The sequence below is a fragment of the Podarcis erhardii genome (assembly GCF_964252035.2).
Source record: "Podarcis erhardii genome assembly, chromosome: 16".
In the NCBI taxonomy this organism is placed as follows: Eukaryota; Metazoa; Chordata; class Lepidosauria; order Squamata; family Lacertidae; genus Podarcis; species Podarcis erhardii.
In genome coordinates, this window is record NC_138514.1 from 5,842,423 (window position 1) to 5,861,688 (window position 19,266).

The window sequence follows — 19,266 nt, forward strand, 5'->3', positions numbered from 1 at the left end:
AAGAGTACTTGAGAAAGTCCGCTTGGAGATAGGGAAGCCTAGCAACAGGTGGTGATTGGCTAAAAGTTTTCCCTTATAAGCAGCATGACAAGGTAGTTTGGTGTTGGAGTTCAGAGGTTGGTGTGTAGAGTTGAACCGAGTCTGTGTATATACAGTGGTACCTCTGGATATGAACGGGATCCGTTCCGGAGACCCGTTTGCATCCTGAAGTAAAAGCAACCCGCGTCTGCACGCCTGCGCATGCCGCGATTCGCTGCTTCCGTGCATGCGCGTGACGTCATTTTAACCGTCTGCACATGCGCGAGCGGCAAAACCCGGACGTAATGCGTTCTGTTACTTCCGGGTCGCTGCGGAGCGCAACCCAAAAGCGCTCAACCTGAAGCAACTTCATCCGAGGCATGACTGTAGTAACTTGTACAAAGCTGTGCTATACTTTGTGTATAATAAAAGCAAAAACAAATCAAGTTACTGCTCAGCAAGTTATGTTCCTGAGTCGTCATCCAGGACTACACGGACTAAGCAGCCGGAAGCAGAGAGTTTTGGTTGAGATCCATCAATAGAGAGGCTGCAAAATAGGAGAGAAAAAGAGGCATGGAAATGGGAGTGTTCTGTGCGCAAGGAAGAGTGGGGGAAGGAGGAAGGGAGAAGAGGAACCGGGGAAGGTGAAAATGGGATGGGGCAGAAAAGGAAGGAGAAGGAGGCATGGAAATTGGGTTAGGACTTGGGGCATAAAAGGGTCTGACAAACAGGAAGAGAGGGTGGCTTCCTAGCTGGCCATGGGGCCAGCCCATCCATGAGAAAAGGTGAGGCAAAACGGTCTTCCTCAGGAGCTTGCGGACTCTTTTTCTTTGGAGGTTTTTAAGGAGAGGTTCAAGGGCCGTCTGCCATGGATGCTTTAGTTGAGATTCCTGTATTGCATGGGGTCAGGGCCTTGCAGAGCCAGGCAGAGGCCCGGGCCAGGTAGATAATGTGCCCCTTCCCTTTTTTTTTACCCTGGGGATAACTGAAGTCCTATAAATAAGTAAGTATATAAAAAATTTCCACAAAAGTTATGCTGACAAATAATTTTATTTCAAGGCTTGAACCGTATCAGCATATAAAGACAAAATGGAAAATATAGATATACAATTGTGAACATGCTGACCAAGGCCCCCTTTGGAATCGGAGGCCCAGGCCAAGTAGCCCATATGCCCCCCTCTGTCTGCACCTGCATGGGGTTGGACTAGATGACCCCTGGGACCCTTCAAACTCTATGATTCCATGATTTCACGACCACCTCAGGGGGGCAGCCCCCACAGGGGCAGCATGGAGGTGCAGGTGAAAGAAGGCACACAGAGCAGGGATTCAGAAGAGAAGAGAGAAGTGGCTTCAAAAATAGAGTTGGGAAGGTGAAAAGGAGGGCTTTCCCAGGGGTGGAAACTCCAGAAGGCTTAATGTGGGCGAGTGAGAGGTTGGTGAACAGAGTGAACTTCGGGGGGGGGGAGCAGAGCCCTGTAGTATATTAATTGTTGTGACGTGGGCTTTGTGATTTCAGCTCTCTTGACATAATATGCTGGAGACAGTTCTCTAGTAACACTTCTTTATTTAAAGCAACAAGACTGAGACTTGAGGAGGGGAGAGCTACATTTATAGGGACAGGGAACTAGCTAGAAAGGATACATTTTGGAGGGAACAATATCAGGCAATCACAGTCCTGCCTTTTGGAGGCAACCAATAAGACAGAGGATCCAAATACAGCAGCTTAAATGAACCAATAGTAGCTGTACCCTCTGGAACCAAAAGGCAGTTACTTTACCCTAATGCAAATACAGACAATAATAATACAGATATAAAATCCTTTGACTCAATACACAACACCCCTCCCCCCCTAGTGAGCACAGCAGACGTAATCTCTCAGGTACTGTGGGGTCCTACAACTTCTACTTGATCTCCTGACAACAGGTGTTGCCGGTTCTGGATTGGGTGTCACCTGTGGTAGGGGGGCTGCTATAGGGGTTTCGTCAGGAACAGATGGAGTCCCAGACATCTCAGGGTCCCCTACCTGTACCTCGTCATCCTGAGGACTAGCAGACCCTGGTTCATTTGCTGAAGCCCCTGGTGATTGCACCTCTGGGCCATTTTCACTCTGGTCTTGCAGCTCTGCGTCGTTAGCCAGGGATGAATTATCAGACTCCTCCCTGCTGAGCGCCCGGCGCCTCAGCTGATCTATATGTCTCTTCCAAACTTGCCCATTTTCCAAGGTCACATAATAGGACACAGGTCCACTAGCCCGGGTGACCACACCAGCCACCCACCGCGAACCTCGTGAATAGTTCCTCACCCAGACCAGATCTTCAGGGGCGAAATACCTTGTTGTGTCAGTCTCAGCCTGGGGGTTTGCTCTTGAATTACGGTTTGGCATTTTATCCGGGTGGACATAATCCAACACCGTTACCAATCTTCTACCCAAGAGCAGCTCAGCTGGCGACTTGCCCGTCGCAGTACACGGCGTCGCATGCTGCAAAAATAACATTCGCGCGATACGAGCTGACCAGTTACCCTCCATTAAGCGTGCAATGGATTCTTTGGCTGTTCTTACCATGCGCTCCGCTTGCCCATTGGAGGATGGGTGAAAGGGCGCGGATGTGACCCCTCTTATGAAGTTATCAGCCAAGAATGCCCTGAATTCTTGGGATACAAAAGCTGCCCCATTATCTGATACAATGGTCTCAGGTAACCCGTGGGTTGCAAACAGCTGCCTCAACACCTTGATTACGGCAGCTGATGCCATGCTAGGGACCATGCCACTTCTAACCATTTGGAATATGCATCGACGATAACCAAAAAGACCTTCCCCTGGAATGGCCCAGCAAAATCTAAGTGCAGCCGGCTCCAGGGAGCTCTGGACTGCTCCCACCAGTGAACTGGTGCTCTGGCCACTTCTGGCCGCACCTCTTGGCATGCCTTGCATGTTCGTACCCATTGTTCTATGTTCTGGTCCATTCCAGGCCACCACACATAACATCGGGCTAGCGACTTCATCCTGACCATTTCCGGGTGTCCCATGTGAAGCGTCTCAAGAACCCTGTTTCTCAGTGGTGCTGGGATGATCACCCTATCTCCCCACAGGAGACAACCCTTATGCATGGATAACTCGTGCTGCCTTGTCGCATAAGGCCTGAATTTGTCTTCATGCGGACCACCTGGCCACCCCCTCCCCACCCAAGTGAGCACACGGGAGAGAACAGCATCTTTCCTCGTTTTCTCAGCAATATCAGTAGCCGTTACAGGAGCCCCCGGAAGTGTTTCCAGCATCATTATGTGCTCCGCTGGAGCAGGATCCTTATTGCTCCCGCCAGGAAGGGGCAATCGACTCAGCGCATCAGTGTGGCACAACCGTTTCCCCGGCACATGGGTCAAGGTGTACTGGAACCCGTTCAGGAATATAGACCAACGCAACATTCTGGGGGAGAGAATTTGTGGCATTTGTTTGTTCGGGTTGAACAACCCCAACAGTGGTTTGTGGTCCGTTTCAATGGAGAAATGACGACCGTACACATAATCATGGAACTTTTTGATTCCTGCCACAATTGCAAGCGCCTCTTTGTCAATTTGAGCATAGTTGCGCTCCGTGGGCGACAACGTACGGGAATAGAAAGAGATGGGCTTTTCCGACCCATCCGGTTCCCTATGACTCAGCACCGCCCCCAGGCCGTATTGAGAGGCATCACATGCCAGGACCAGCGGCTTCGATTCATCATAATGAGCAATGACGCTCTTGCTACTCAGCATTCCTCGCAAGGAGTCAAAAGCCTTCTGCTGCTCCTGCCCCCATCGCCACACATTCTTTTTCTGCAACAGTCTATGTAATGGTTCAGCTACCGAAGCTTTCTGGGGTAAGAACGAATGATAAAAGTTAATAAGTCCCAGGAATGACTGCAACTCCGTCTTGTTCTGTGGTCGTGGTGCCTCGACGATGGCCTTAACCTTAGCATCTGTGGGGTGGATGCCTGATGCATCAATTTTAAACCCCAAGAATTCCACAGTTGGCACCCCAAAACTGCATTTTTCCTTTTTTAGTTGCAACCCCACCTCCTTGAACTTGAGCAACACTGCACAGACACGCGCAACCAGTTCCTGTGGGTCTTTTCCAGCAATCAAAACGTCATCAAAAAATGGCAAGACCCCCGGCAGAACAGGCGTTCCATGAGCCCTTGAAAAATCCCTGGGGCCACACAAACTCCAAATTGTAATCTGTTAACTCTGAACGCCCCTTTATGTGTGACAATAGTCTGTGCTTCTGCTGATTGTGGGGTTACTGGCAGCTGTTGGTAAGCTTGTGCCAGGTCAAGTTTGGCGAACACCTTGCCCCCAGCCAGTTTAGCCAACAGATGTGATACGACTGGAATGGGGTATGAGTTTCCCCTGAGTGCCTTATTGATAGTACATTTGTAATCAGCACAGATCCTGACTTCCCCATTTGCTTTAAGGGGCGTGACGATTGGAGTCTCCCACTTAGCGGAGTCCACGGGTGAGAGAACTCCCTGCTTGACCAATTTATCCAGCTCTGCTTCAATCTTGGGTTGCAGTGCAAATGGCACTCGCCTTGGTTTGAGTCGGATTGGGGCCACCCCAGGGTCCAATTCGAAGTCAACTGGGGGCCCTTTATAACAACCCAGTTTTCCATTAAAGAGACCAGCAAATTCTTTGCATAATGCCTCGCTCATCTCAGGGCAGGTTTGGATTGAATTAAGCCCTGATATACTCAGTCCCAGGGCGGGGAACCAGTCAGTGCCCAGGAGACTGGGGCGACTGCCCTTCGCAATCACCAGTTTCAGTACTGCCTGTTTGTCCCGGAACTGTACTCGCACGGCACACATTCCCATGACATGGATGGGAATGACTGCAAAGTTGCCGGGAAGGGCTCCAGAGGGGGCAACTTACCCCTGGGGAAGAATGTCCTCGCGGTCTGGTCCAACACGATAGTGAATCCAGATCCGGAGTCCACCTCCATGTCGCACAGCTGACCCTCAATCTTCACCTTGATGTGTGCCTTGCCTTGCGCTGGAAACTGCACGACCCTCCCGTTGATCTCCGTTACGTAGTGGCAGTCCTTTAGAACATGGTTTGCTGTGGGCAACTGCGATGCTCCAGTCTAGGTGCTCCTGTCGCTCCCAACGCCGCCGATCTACAGACCCTGGCGATGTGACCTGTCTTTCCGCACGTCAGGCACATAGCATCCCGGAAACGACAACTCTTCCGCTCATGGTTTCCGCCACAACCAGGGCACCTGCCTCGGTGATCTTTGTGCACTGTGCAGGCCTGACGTACTGACTCGACCCCACGGGCTGGGCTCTGGCTCGGAGTAGCCTCTAGCTCGTCCATGGCATGCGCAACTTCTATCTGTGGCTTAGGGGCCCTGCGACTGGCATCAAGCTCCTCTCTTTCATAATTCTCCGTGGCAGTGGCCTCCTTCAAGGCTGAAGCAAGGGTAACCTCTTCTTTAGCCACGATGCGTCTTCTGGCTTTCTTGCTGCTCAGACCACCGACAAACCAATCCAGGAGAGTCTCTTCCAGATCTTGGAAGTCGCAGTGCTGAGCGAGCTTCCGCAGTTCAGCTAGAAATGCAGATACAGACTCCCCAGCACGCTGCTGCCTCTTATGAAACTCCATCCGCAGGGCCATCTTGGTCTCAGTAGGCGCTAAATGGCTTGTTAGGCAGGCAAGAATATCTTTGAGAGATGTCTCACTTAGCTTCGCTGGGGCAAGCAATGCCTTGGCCAGCTTGAAGGTCTCAGGCCCACAGTAGCTCAGGAATGTGGCCCTTCTTTTGCTGGCATCGGTGATCCCTTGAGCCACTGCGAAGAACTCGAAGCGTTCGATGTAGTCTTCCCACGTGTGGGGCTCTGATGGCTGGAAGGGCTCCAATACCCTTGGACTCTCCATTGTCCTGTGGGCAGGGTCGTCTTCTCAGCCGGCCAGTGAGTCTTGTTCTTAGCTACAATCCGGACTCTGAGGCAGGGCTGCGTTTAACCGCTCCTCAGCATTCCGGATCCCACCTTCGTCGCCAGTTGTTGTGACGTGGGTTTTGTGATTTCAGCTCTCTTGACATAATATGCTGGAGACAGTTCTCTAGTAACACTTCTTTATTTAAAGCAACAAGACTGAGACTTGAGGAGGGGAGAGCTACATTTATAGGGACAGGGAACTAGCTAGAAAGGGTACATTTTGGAGGGAACAATATCAGGCAATCACAGTCCTGCCTTTTGGAGGCAACCAATAAGACAGAGGATCCAAATACAGCAGCTTAAATGAACCAATAGTAGCTGTACCCTCTGGAACCAAAAGGCAGTTACTTTACCCTAATGCAAATACAGACAATAATAATACAGATATAAAATCCTTTGACTCAATACACAACATTAATATTAGCAAGAAAGTCCAAGAGCAGGTTACAACAATTTAAAAGGATAGAATCCTTACAATATTAAGGATAGGATTACAGCCTAACTGAGTTTACGGGAGCAGATGGCAGTTAAAGAAACATGGGGATTATAAAGAGACTGAGTGGCTGGAGACCAGGAGCCCAAAATATAAGAAAAAAATAGCTGGGATTGGAGCAGATCATATATTAATGTAATATAAGCAAATTCAATCATAGAAGAGGTAAAATAAGGGACAGACTTATCTGTTTATTATTCATGTATTTGCCATTTACAAAATGATTTGGTTGTGATATGTGATTCTTAAATATTCAGTATTTATTTACAAGATGTTTTGCATAAAGAAATAATGAATTGTTTTGAAATTAATATTTAATACAATGGAATCACTTTTAATCTATTAGGCTACCTGTGAACTGTGTACTAGAATCATTGTGCCATTATGTATTTCCTCAAGCTCCCTTATCTTAACATTCTGGCTACGGACTGTGCCAAATGTCTAATTTGGCCCCGTGGATCAAAAATGAAACTTGACTTTTATTTCCTCAGATATTATGTGTTTCCCCTGGGAAATAACAGCATTATAGACAAAGTTTGCCTGATTAGAAAGGCTCTTTAGGTAAATAGCAACCAGGTGCTCCATCCTTACTAGCAAACAAAGCTTCCAATTAATTTTAATTTATGTTGCAAACTTGAACAATACTTGAACAATATTTGGATTATTATCCTCTTCTGCCCAGTTCAATTAAAACACAAATTGCACAGTGGACGTTCAAGGAAGCTGCTTTTAGCGGTTGCTATCCCAACCTTCTGAATTATCATCAGCATTCAGCTTGTTGCAGGGATGATGCAGATGGGCCTTAAGATTCAGTCCTAGACTTGAGATACCTGGGGGAGTATCTCCTGGTGGAGTACACATTCAGATGCTCCACTGCCACATGTTGCACTGGGCTGAACTCCCCACACCTCATGACTCCCTCTGGACCTAAGGATCAGGGGTCCCTTTACCTTTGATGGTGAAACTGGGAGATAAATGGTGCCCCACCCCCACCACTTCACTATAGGATATGGCAGAAGCCCTGTTTATGCTGATGGAATGTGCAATACATCACCACCACCCAGCAGTAAAATTGCAAATGCAACTCCATGTCAACAAGTCTAAAGCAATGTACACTGAGGCAAAAAGTCTTCATATGAGGTCTGAACTGGCAGTGACTGACCAGGAATGAAACCTTGGAGTCATTGTGTATTGCTCCATGAAGATGCATTCCATGCTAGAGATTATTGGGGGGGGGGATTGAAAATAAAACTCCTGATATCATAATGCCGTTGTTCAATTTTACGATGCAATTACACATGGAATACTCTGTTCAATTCTAGAAGCCTCACTTCCAAAATGATATTGGAATGGTTCAGGAAAGGATGACCAGAATGATCATAGGAGCAAGCCTCCTATGAAAAAAGGTTGGGGCTTTTAAGTTTAGGGAGGGTGAAGAGACGTGATAGAAATTTGTAAAAAAGTTTTACTCTGTATCATAGAATTGTAGAGTTGGGAGGGACGCGAAAGGTCCCTTCTAATAACAGAAGAACTTGGAAACACCCAACAGCTGAAGGTTGGAAGATTTGAGACAGACAAAAGAAAGCATTTCTTCACACAAAGCATAGTTAACCTGTGGAACCCTCTTCTGCAGGAGGCAGTGATGACTTTGAAAGAGGATTAGATAAGTTTAGTGAGGAGAGGGTTATTGATGGCTCCTAGCCTTAATGGCTATGCTCTGCTTCATGGTTAGAGGCAGCAATGCTATCTCAGTTCCAGTTGCTTGAAACAGCAGGAGGGGAGAAGGCTCTTGTGCTTGAATTCTGCTTGTGGTTTTCCCACAGGTCTCTGGTTGGCCACTGTGAGAACAGGATGTGGAAGGGATTGTTCAGGACAAAAAGAGGCATGATTTCTCCCATCGCATTTAGGTAGAGTGTGTTTTTAACATTTTGTTGGGAGCCGCCCAGAGTGGCTGGGGCAAACCAGCTGGATGGGTGGCAAATAAATGAAAATAAAATAGTAGCTGCTAGACATGTCATAATTTGTTCACTTGTAATATACTGTATATTAATATATATTAATTAAATTACATTTGTCTCCCCCCAACTAAATCTTTGTCATTTTTGCTTGGTAATATCACAAATTATTTGGTATTTTTTTTAGTAGACATAAAATCCATGGCTTATTAGGAACTACCCCAAATTTTCTTCAGAAAATTGCTTTGCTCAGGTAACTATCATAGAGTTACCAAAATTTTCAAAATTAGGGGATCTGTGACTTGGCTTTTGAAAAATAGGGGGTCCTCAGTAATTAGTTACTTGGGAACCACTGCCCTATAATACAGTTTTGCAATGCACAGCTGAAATAACCAAATGGGCTATTCCATCCGTCACCATCATCCTCTGCATAGTCCATCATGGGGCACATAGTCCATCTTTCAATGGAAAGTGAATTAAACCCCCAACATTTCAACTCTAAGCAAAGCATTTGGAACAGTTTAGTCATGAGCCAAAGATCCCGCCAGCCAAGCAAAGGCAAATTTTGTTTACGAGACACCTGCCCAGAGTCTACATCCCTTTGTTCATCCAGCTTTGTGCTCATTTTTGCAGATCCTGTAGCGGTGCAAAGAATGATTTCCCTCCGGTTTAAACAGCAGGGATGCTCACTTTGAACAATTTGCTTGCATAGGAAATGAACCCCTTGATTTCTGTTGACATTTGCACGCAAGGTGTAGGTGGCTCTCGTAACATTTTTCAAAGCTTCTTGGCTGTGTTTGTTCAGATACTTTCATGCAACTGTGAAACGCGATAATGCCAGGCTATGGGTTCAGGGAATGGCATTGATGTCCCTCTAGGAAGCAGCGGATTTTCAGAGTTCTCTGCCTGTAACAGTGGTTTTTGTCATTACAAATCCCCACTCCCTTGCCAGAGCAGCTCTTGTACACATGGTGCCTTAATTGCCAAAGCACCGAGCAGCGTGCCTCTGCATTCCCCCCATACTTTAAAACAACCACTAAAATGACTGCCATGGCTTGTTATCGCAGGGAACTTCATAATATAAATGTGAAGAACGCTCCCCCAGCTATCACAACAGCAGGAGGCTTAGAAAAGTTTCAAAGCTTGCGCTTGCAACACTTCTGCCAGGCCCTGTCACTGGTAAAAATGATTGTGTTCTCAGAGATTAGGCAAACCCATGAAAAGCACCAGCCAGAGAAGAATGTGGCAGTCATTGCTCGAGGTGATGCTCTCCTCTGACACAGACGGGGGGGGGGGCGGGTAAAGGACCCCTGGACGGTTAAATCCAGTCAAAGGCAACTATGGGGTTGTGGCACTCATCTCGCTTTCAGGCTGAGGGAGCTGGCATTTCTCCACAGATAGCTTTCTTTTCTTTCTTTCTTTCTTTTAAATATATTTTTATTAAACAATTTTAACAAAGCAACTTATCAGTCAATATATCCAATTACATTTCGCCCCTTTTTATCCCCCCCCCCATCCCTCCCTCTCCCACCCACTAAGGACTTCCCTCAGCTCCCCTCTCTGATTTATTTGCACATATTATTCTCTGCATGTTATAAAATTGTACATACCATTCATTACCTTATCTATCATAAAGGTAAAGGTACCCCTGACCATTAGGTCCAGTCATGGCTGACTCTGGGGTTGCGGTGCTCATCTCGCTTTATTGGCCGAGGGAGCTGGCGTTTGTCCACAGACAACTTGTGGGTCATGTGGCCAGCATGACAAACCACAGCAGCGCACGGAAACGCCGTTTACCTTCCCGCTGGAGCAGTACCTATTTATCTACTTGCACTTTCACATGCTTTCGAGCTGCTAGGTTGGCAGAAGCAGGGACTGAGCAACAGGAGCTCACCCCATCGCGGGGATTCGAACCGCCGACCTTCTGATCGGCAAGTCCTAGGCTCTGTGGTTTAACCCACAGCGCCACCCGCATCTCACCTTATCTATCATATATTCTACTAATAAATTTGTGGGTGTTTATTCAAAACCCACCAAGGAGTCCAGATCGTTTTGTTGTCTTTTTAGGTAATTTGCAAAAAGTTCCCATTCTTCCTTGAAGTCACAGTTGTCCTTTTCACATAGTTTGTATGTCAACTTTACCAACTCCGCATAGCTCATCAGACAGCTTTCCGGCTATGTGACCAGCATGACTAAACCGCTTCTGGTGCAACGGAACACCGTGACAGAAACCAGAGTGCACGGAAATGCTGCTTATCTTCCCGCTGCAGTGGGTACCTATTTATCTACTTGCACTAGCATGCTTTTGAACTGCTAGGTTGGCAGGAGCTGGGACAGAGCAATGGGAGCTCACTCCATTGCGGGGATTTGAACCGCCCACCTTCCTATTGGCAAGCCCAAGAGGCTCAGTGGTTTAGACCATAGCGCCACCCGCCCTTCACAGACTTATATGCTCCAGCAGTTCTTATTCTTGGTTAATCAATACCATCTCTACTTTTGCCTTTCAGTTAGATTTTGGGGGTGGGTTTTACAAATTCCTCCTGCGTGCACATTGGGAAGAAGTCATAGCTTAGTGGCAAAGTTCCATGTTCAATCCCCCAGAATCTCCATACAGAGATGGAGAAAAGTACCCTCCAGCCCCGAAACCTTGGAGAGCTGCTTCCAATCAATGTAATCAATAAGGAACTCAGTTGAATCATAGAATTGTAAAGTTGGAAAGGACCCCAAGGGTCATCTAGTCCAACCCCTTGCAGTGCAGCCATGAGTGGACCAATGACCTGAGGCCATGGGAACTGTGCTGCAAGAAACTGGAGTAGCTTTTCAGAACACACACAATGAATTACATTTCTTGTTCGCACATGAATCGTATATATTGCTACAAACCATCCTAATCTCTGAGCGGTGTGAGATTCTAGGGTTTCCTGGCAATTACCCAGGATTGTGCTTTATTTTGGAAATGAGGCACAATGGAGACTGCGGTATCTTTAGGATATATGGTTTATTTAAACATATACAGTGGTACCTCAGGTTACATAGGCTTCAGGTTACATACACTTCAGGTTACAGACTCTGCTAACCCAGAAATAGTACCTCAGGTTAAGAACTTTGCTTCAGGATGAGAACAGAAATCGTGCTCCAGCGGCGTGGCAGCAGCAGGAGGCCCCATTAGCTAAAGTGGTGCTTCAGGTTAAGAACAGTTTCAGGTTAAGAACTGACCTCCAGAACGAATTAAGTACTTAACCCAAGGTACCACTGTATATACTGTACAACCTGAACCTACAAAGGAGGGGTTCATAGCATCAGCACCCAAAGAGGGTCTTGTTTCTCCCATAACCACAGCCTGGGATTCAAGCAGAGATCTGGCATGGTGTTTGCCATCTCTCTCTCTGCTTGCTTCTTTGCTTCTAGATCACATTCATATAAACAATCATAGAACTATAGAATTTGAAAGGACCATGACCATCATCGACTCCTGCAATGCAAGAATCTTCCACACAACGTGGGGCTCAAATTCATGACCATGAGATTAGGAGTCTCATGCTCTACCAACTGAGCTATTCTGCAAACTCTCTAAACTCAGCCTTTGTCCTTCTACTTCTGAGTTTAGGAGGGACGGTGGACCCACCCATTTTCCATCTCACATCAAGCCCCTTTCCTTTGTTCTCTTAATGGAAACAGTGCTGCTTGTGATGAATATAGGTCATAATGGAAATTGCTGCCTTCTTGCCTTAGTTGTGGAATGAAGTGGAGGGCAGGGAATAAAAGCTCCTAGCTGTTACCTCCACTGCAGCTCAGCATCCCTTGCTTACATACAACATCAAATCTACACATTTTTCTCGTCTCATTGTGTAGCTTCACTCAAAAGAGCCCCCCTGCTCTGAAAACCTCACAGGTGATCCAGAGAGAGAGCGAAGATGCAGCTATGTCTTTATTAAGCAGGACTGAGAGGAAAGCATGTGTTTCTTATCACACTTTAAAATTTTATTTTTAAACCTCTCTCAGCATGTTATGACTCCACTGATAGCGCATCCTAATTTGCCCCCTGCAGCCGCACCATGGTTGTGAGGGAGCCAGTGTTATTACATTTCTACCCTTTGGAACACTGAAGTAGCAGCATTTACCTTCACTCTTTGACAGGCTTCCCTGTTATTGAAATACAAGGGGATGCTGACATCTATGGGCCACCAGCTTCGTTACAGAGTGCAAGGCAATTCTGATGTTTCTGTTACTTGCCTCCCATGTCATTATAGGCACAACCAGCAAAGGCAGGTGAGGGACTTAAAATACCCATTTTAAGATCAGCAGCATTGGGGGTAGCCAGGATTTTTGTAAGGGGGGGCCAGGACTTTTGATAGGGGAGGCAGAACCGACCTAATTGGTCTGTTAAGTATGGTGCTGGAGGAGACTCTTGAGAGTCCCATGGACTGCAAGAAGATCAAACCTCTCCATTCTGAAGGAAATCAGCCCTGAGTGCTCCCTGGAAGGACAGATCCTGAAGCTGAGGCTCCAATACTTTGGCCACCTCATGAGAAGAGAAGATTCCCTGGAAAAGACCCTGATGTTGGGAAAGATGGAGGGCACAAGGAGAAGGGGACGACAGAGGATGAGATGGTTGGAAAGTGTTCTCGAAGCTACCAGCATGAGTTTGACCAAATTGCAGTGGAAGACAGAAGTGCTTGGTGTGCTCTGGTCCAGGGGGTCACCACGAAGAGTCGGACACGACTAAACGATTAAACAACAATTGTTTCACTTGATCTAGGGGGGCAGCTGCCCCCCCTTAGCTATGTCCATGGGGGGATGAGACCCCTCCACACATACATTCCATTCCCAAAATTGACAGATGAGTGCAAAAAAACAAACCAACCCATATAGTTTTCTGTGTGACTTCAATTTGATTGCCAAATAAAGGTTGTCTTTTTTCTTAAAACAGTATTGCACATTTACACCATCTTGTGATGCTAAAAGGAATATAACAAGTAGAAACTTCCTTATAATAAATCAGATGGTATGTTCCTCTTACCCAGTATCATTGGCCACTACAACTGGCAAGTGAGGAGGCAGTCCTTGGTGTTGATCCAGGACAGGGCCTTTTCAGTGGTGGCTTCCCATTTCTGGAATGCCCTCCCTGGAAAGTTGCATCTGTCTCTGCCACTTTTGACTTCCAGGAGGAGCTAGAAAGCATTCCTGATTACCCAGGCATTTGATGGCTGAAAGACACTGGTCTAGCAACCCTGAAAGCACTGGACGTGAAGATGTTTTTCATCATAGGTGCATTCGGACATGGCGATTGTTGTTTTTTTTAAAAAAATAATATTTATTAAAGTTTTAAAGGTTACAGAAAGAAAAAAGGAAAACACAAAAATTACACAAAAACAAGGCAACACATCACAATAATAAAAAATGAAAGAAAAAACAGAAAAATAGAAACATTTTTTTTAAAAAAAACACAACAAACCTTCCCATAACTTATCTTTCATTTGCTTGTTTCCTTGACCTCCTCACACCTCCCTTTTTAGTATTCTAGTTCGGTTAGCTATTTCAGCAAATCCTTTCCATCTTTCCCAGTTTTTGTCCTATAATTTACCTTAATATAATGTGACTTTACTTTCCCTCCTTTCACCAATTAACAGTCTATTTTTTCATAATCCTTTATAACATTTCTGCTAAAACCACATGACTTCATTCCAACATCCTTCTAACATTCCTTAATTTTACAATGTTTCTGTAAATAAACTTTAAATTTCTTCCAGTCTTCTTCCACCGACTCTTCTCCCTGGTCTCGGATTCCGCCAGTCATTTCCGCCAGTTCCATATAGTCCACGGACATGGCGATTGTTGCACTAGTTTTCCTGGTTATAATGCTGGCACTTCTAACCTGGATTCTAACACTCCATGTATGCTGCATTGCCTGTTGCATATTGGAACTGCGGCTTTCCCATCAATATACTGCCATGTCACGCTAAACTTTAAACGGCAGGAAATAACTGTATGCCGGGATACTGCCCCAACTTTCATCGTATGAAATTGCCATGAGAAACTTAGGCCAGCATTGAAGACTGTCTGGAAACTACAGCTGGCAAAAATGGATGGAACAACAAATGAAAATTTTTCCTTTACACAGTAGGCTAATTTCTACATGCATTCCAACTAGGTAAAAACAACTGGAATGTGCAAAGCCAGTGAGGGGTGGGTCCTGGGAAGAACATTGGAGGGCTGTATTCAGGCTCCAGTCCTGAGGTTTTTGCTCACCTTTTAAGCATGAGCCTTCCTAATCCATATAGAAACTAATACATGAAGCAGAACACAGTTAATTAAAAAAAAATGCAATGCACATCTCCAACTAAGAGGCGGGAAAGTGTACAAATGCATACATTAGAGGAAATAAACATCAAAATGCATATAACCTCTAAGTTAGATCACTGCAACATGTTATACATTGGGCTGCCTCTGAAGATGGTTCAGAAGCTGGAATTCAGGAGCCAGGTTGCTCACTGGCGCAAGGCGGTATGAGCACATAATGCCAATTCTGGCCCCAAGTACACTGGCTGCCAATTAGCTTCCGGACCCAATTCAAAGTGCTGGACCGCAATACCTCCTCATATGAACCGACCGGGACCCTGAGATCATCATCTGAGGCCATTCTTCATGTGCCTCCACAAGAGGTCCAGAGGGTGGCAACATGCGAACAGTACTTTTCTGAAGTTGCTCCCTGCTTGTGCTATGCTCTCTTTAGGCGCCAGGCAAAAGCATTCCTCTTCTCCCAGGCATTTGGCTGATTAATCAATCTATGGTGAGTGTTGTTTTTGTTTGTTACTCTATTATGTATTTTTGTGTTTTTATATTGAAAACCGCCCTGTGATCCTCAGATGAAGGGCAGTATAGAATTATATCTGTGTTTGTGTGTTATAGAATTATATCTGTGTGTGTGTGTTATTTGTATATATATTAGTAAAAATAACATACAAAACTGAATTATATCAGGGGAAATTGCTTGCCCTAATTACATCAGGGGAAACATGCAGCTTAGGGAAAATTGCACACAAACCTAGGAGAAATGTGTAACAAAATTCTGACAAATTTCCATGAGAACATAAGAATCGCTGGCTGGATCAGGCCAGTGTCCCAGTTAATCCAGCATCCTGTTTTCCTGGTGCTTGACCTGAACACCACAGCCTTCTCCCCCACCCCTGGAATGTCCAGCAACTGATGTTCTGAAGCAAGCTGCCTCCGACTGTTGGCTTCTTATTTCAAAAACTTGCAAACTGGTGTGGTAATGTGGCAAACCTAATTTACAATTGGGGGAGGGGAGAATGTGAAACGCAGAAACAGACATTGTCAGATTCATCCATCCTTTGCAGCCACTGTGCAGTCTGTCCCCTCAGCCTCCTCTGGCAGCTGCTCTCTCCGCACTCTTGCACCAAAACATGCAGCCTGCCTACACTCGGTTAAAAGAAAACCTGGTACCCCAGAGCAAGCACTATTCCCTGTGCAGCCAATGCAATCCACATAAAAGTAAGCTCCATGTTTAATGGGGATTATTGCTTGGCAAGGATGTTTAGAGTTGCCACTGAATGGAACATTCCCCTTGGACAACATGTAGATGTATTGGAATATTAGCAACATACATTTACTATTGCACAGGAAGGAAAACACTGCTGGGAGCCTGCAAAGATTGATCATCTGGGAAACGGTTTAAGCACCAGTGCAGAAGCCCCCATGTGCAGAATTAACTTCCCAATTACTGCCTACTACTCTGAACTTTACGAAGAGATACAAGAATTAATGTTATTGATTCAGCAATTACCGTATTTTTCGCCCCATAGGATGCACTTTTTCCCCTCCAAAAATGAAGGGGAAATGTGTGTGCATCCTATGGGGTGAATGCAGGCTTTCGCTGAAGCCTGGAGAGCGAGAGGCATCGGTGCGCACCGACCCCTCTCGCTCTCCAGGCTTCAGGAAGCTATCCGCAAGCCTTGCAAGCCCAGTGGGAGTTCCTGCGGGCTCACAAGGTTTGCGGGCAGCAGCCTGCAGCCCCGGCGAGTGTCCGTAAGCCTCGTGCGCCCGGCGGGAGGTCCCGCCAGGTGCACGTGGCTTGGGGCGGCAGCCTGCCACCCGAAGCACACGGAGCCCTCCAGAGGGCTCCCCGTGCTTCAGGCAAGTGTCTGCAAGCATCGCGCGCCCGGCTGGAGGTCCTGCCGGGCGCGCGAGGCTTGGGGCGGCAGCCTGCAGCCTGAAGCAGGCGGAGCCCTCCGGAGGGTGCCCTGTGCTTCGGGCAGGTGTGCGCAAGGCTTGGGGCGGCAGCCACGGCTGAGGGGGGAAAATAATTTTTTTTTATTCATTTCCCCCCCCCCCCAAAAAAAACAAGGTGCGTCCTATGGGCCGGTGTGCCCTATAGGACGAAAGATACGGTAATCATCAAGGTGAATCTCCTGAATTATTTCCAGGTTCCCTAATGGCTGGAACATTTGTGTGTGAACATTCATGCATGTATAAAGCCAACTTGTTGTGGGAAAAGAAGACCTCCGTTTTCTCAAGCTTGCTCACCTTGTTCCAGTAAGATCGTGTCCTGCTCTTTGCATGCGCTATTAACATAGACTAGACTAGAGAAGACTAGACTAGAATAGAAATTTTATTTAAGGTGAAGGGTCCTAGTGCAGAGCACGTATGGTCCTCCAGATATTGTTGGACTACAACTCTCTTGAGGTTGATAGAAGATGGAATCCAATAACATATGGAGGGTCGCAGGTTTCCCCTTCCCTGCTCTGCTACTTTGACCACAAAGGGATGCAGGTGGCACTGTGGTCTAAACCACTGAGCCTCTTGGGTTTGTTGATCGGAAGGTCAGCAGTTTGTGTTAAGTTGTGGGTGAACATATCAGACAACACAGCGATTCTTCAAACAGCTCTTATTTATTCACAGAACAGAACAGAACAGAACAGAAGGGTTCAGCCAGCCTGCTTATATAGAGCTCCACTAGAACACAACAGTAACCATTTTCTGTAACTATCCAATCACTGAACGTCACTTTCAATCCCTTATTTGCATATGTGGACCTGAGTGAAAACTATCTACAGTATCCTCCTACTGGCCCAGGGTGAGAACTTCAGTACATAACACCTTGAATACACATGACCAGAGTGAGCTCCAATTGCTCTGTCCCAGTTTCTGCCAACCTAGCAGTTCAAAAGCATACCAGTGCAAGTACATAAATAGGTATTGCTGCAGTGGGAAGGTAAACGGTATTTCCATGCACTCCGGCACTCATCACAGTGTCCCGTTACACCAGAAGTGGTTTAGTCATGCTGGCCACATGACCTGGAAAAACTGTCTGTGGACAAATGCTGGCTCCCTCAGCCTGAAAAGCGAGATGAACACTGCACCCCATAGTCGCCTTTGACCAGACTTAACCGTCCAGGGGTCCTTTACCTTTTACATTTTACCTAACTCCTGCCACAATGGATCTGCTGTGTTGTTATTGCTGTTTTTAAAAAGTTATCTTTAAAATTCATCTGCATTTTGGGAGGATTAAAAACCAGCTCCCACCCTCTCAACAACCAGCATCTAATTACGTTTTCTTCATAGCATTAAATAGCAAACAGAGAGGTCTGTGTGAATTAAATGCAGTAAGAGGACTGACCTCATTGTTTTATAAAGGTTTTGTCTGTCTTCATCCTGAGACACACGGACAGAGCAGCTGTGGTTGTCAGTCCCAGATCTGTGCCAGCTGAATGCAGCCGCCAACTTTACTTTATTCTAATTTTTGCAATGCCTGTGCTTGTCTATAGATGTCAGCATTGCCACAGAAATGCACTGGAAGGGAGGAACAGAAGGGAGACAGCAGAAGTTCTCAAGGCACCATGGAATAGAGTAGGCCTTTCCAGGCCTTTGGGTGCAGCATTTGCAAAGCAATCCATACGTCTTCTCAAAAGGAAGCCCCCTTTGGGGCATTGTCCTCATTTAACTGAGCTTCTAACTGCGGCCTCACTTTTCCTGTTCCTCTCCAGAATCTACAGATTAAGAAACTGAAGAGGGTACAAGAAAAAAGTCTTTCAGCAGGATCCACCAAACAGCAATGTCCAATGCAAACGCCAGGGATTCGGCTGATCTGTATAATGGGCATGGAGTTACTGAGACCACAATTTGGAGGCAAAGCAGGGACAAACCTGTGGCTTCATTGCCAAGCGGCTGAAGCACAGAGAGCAAAATGACATTTCTGGGGATGTTCGTTTCTAAGATTTCTTTCAGGCCTCTCCTGTTCCAGCAAAAACCGTGCAGGCAATTCATGCCCATAACGAGCAATAAAGCAATCCCAACAACAACCGTGAAGTAATTATAAGAAAATATAATGAAAACGGTGCATAAAGCAGAGGCTGGGAAACATTTTCGGCCCAAATGCCCCAGAGGAGAGGGCTGGAAGGCTGCCATTGTCCGCCCAGGCCTGAGGTTTCCCACTCCTGACAGAAAGTATCAAAGCAATAAAGAGTTGCATTAAAGCAACAGTTAAACCAAAGGCTCACTGATCCAACAAGCTACCAGCTGACTTTAAAAAATAAATAGCAAGGCAGCTGACCCAAACCCCCAAGAACAACAAGTTATCTTGTGTACCACTGGGGGCGGGGGAAAGAAGAAATAGTAGTTCTCTCATATATTTCTGCTTCAGAAAGGTGATAGGGCACACAAAAACACACTCTCAGCCAGTATCAGTGGATAGGCAGCTTCATATGGGGATGATATTTTAATTACCCTAGTCATTAAATCACTCAGGGATTTAACGATGATAATCAACACTTTGAATTGTGCTTGGGAAAAGATTAAAAAAAACCCGAGTGAA

General features: G+C 46.3%; 1 long non-coding RNA gene across 1 annotated transcript; it reads left to right on the top strand.

The window, feature by feature from the left end:
• Positions 1–722: 722 nt before the first annotated feature.
• Positions 723–18,754, top strand: LOC309331329. Its single transcript, XR_014151825.1, has 2 exons — positions 723–803; positions 18,440–18,754. It is a non-coding gene; the product is annotated as an uncharacterized lncRNA (long non-coding RNA).
• The last annotated feature ends 512 nt before the right edge of the window (positions 18,755–19,266 follow it).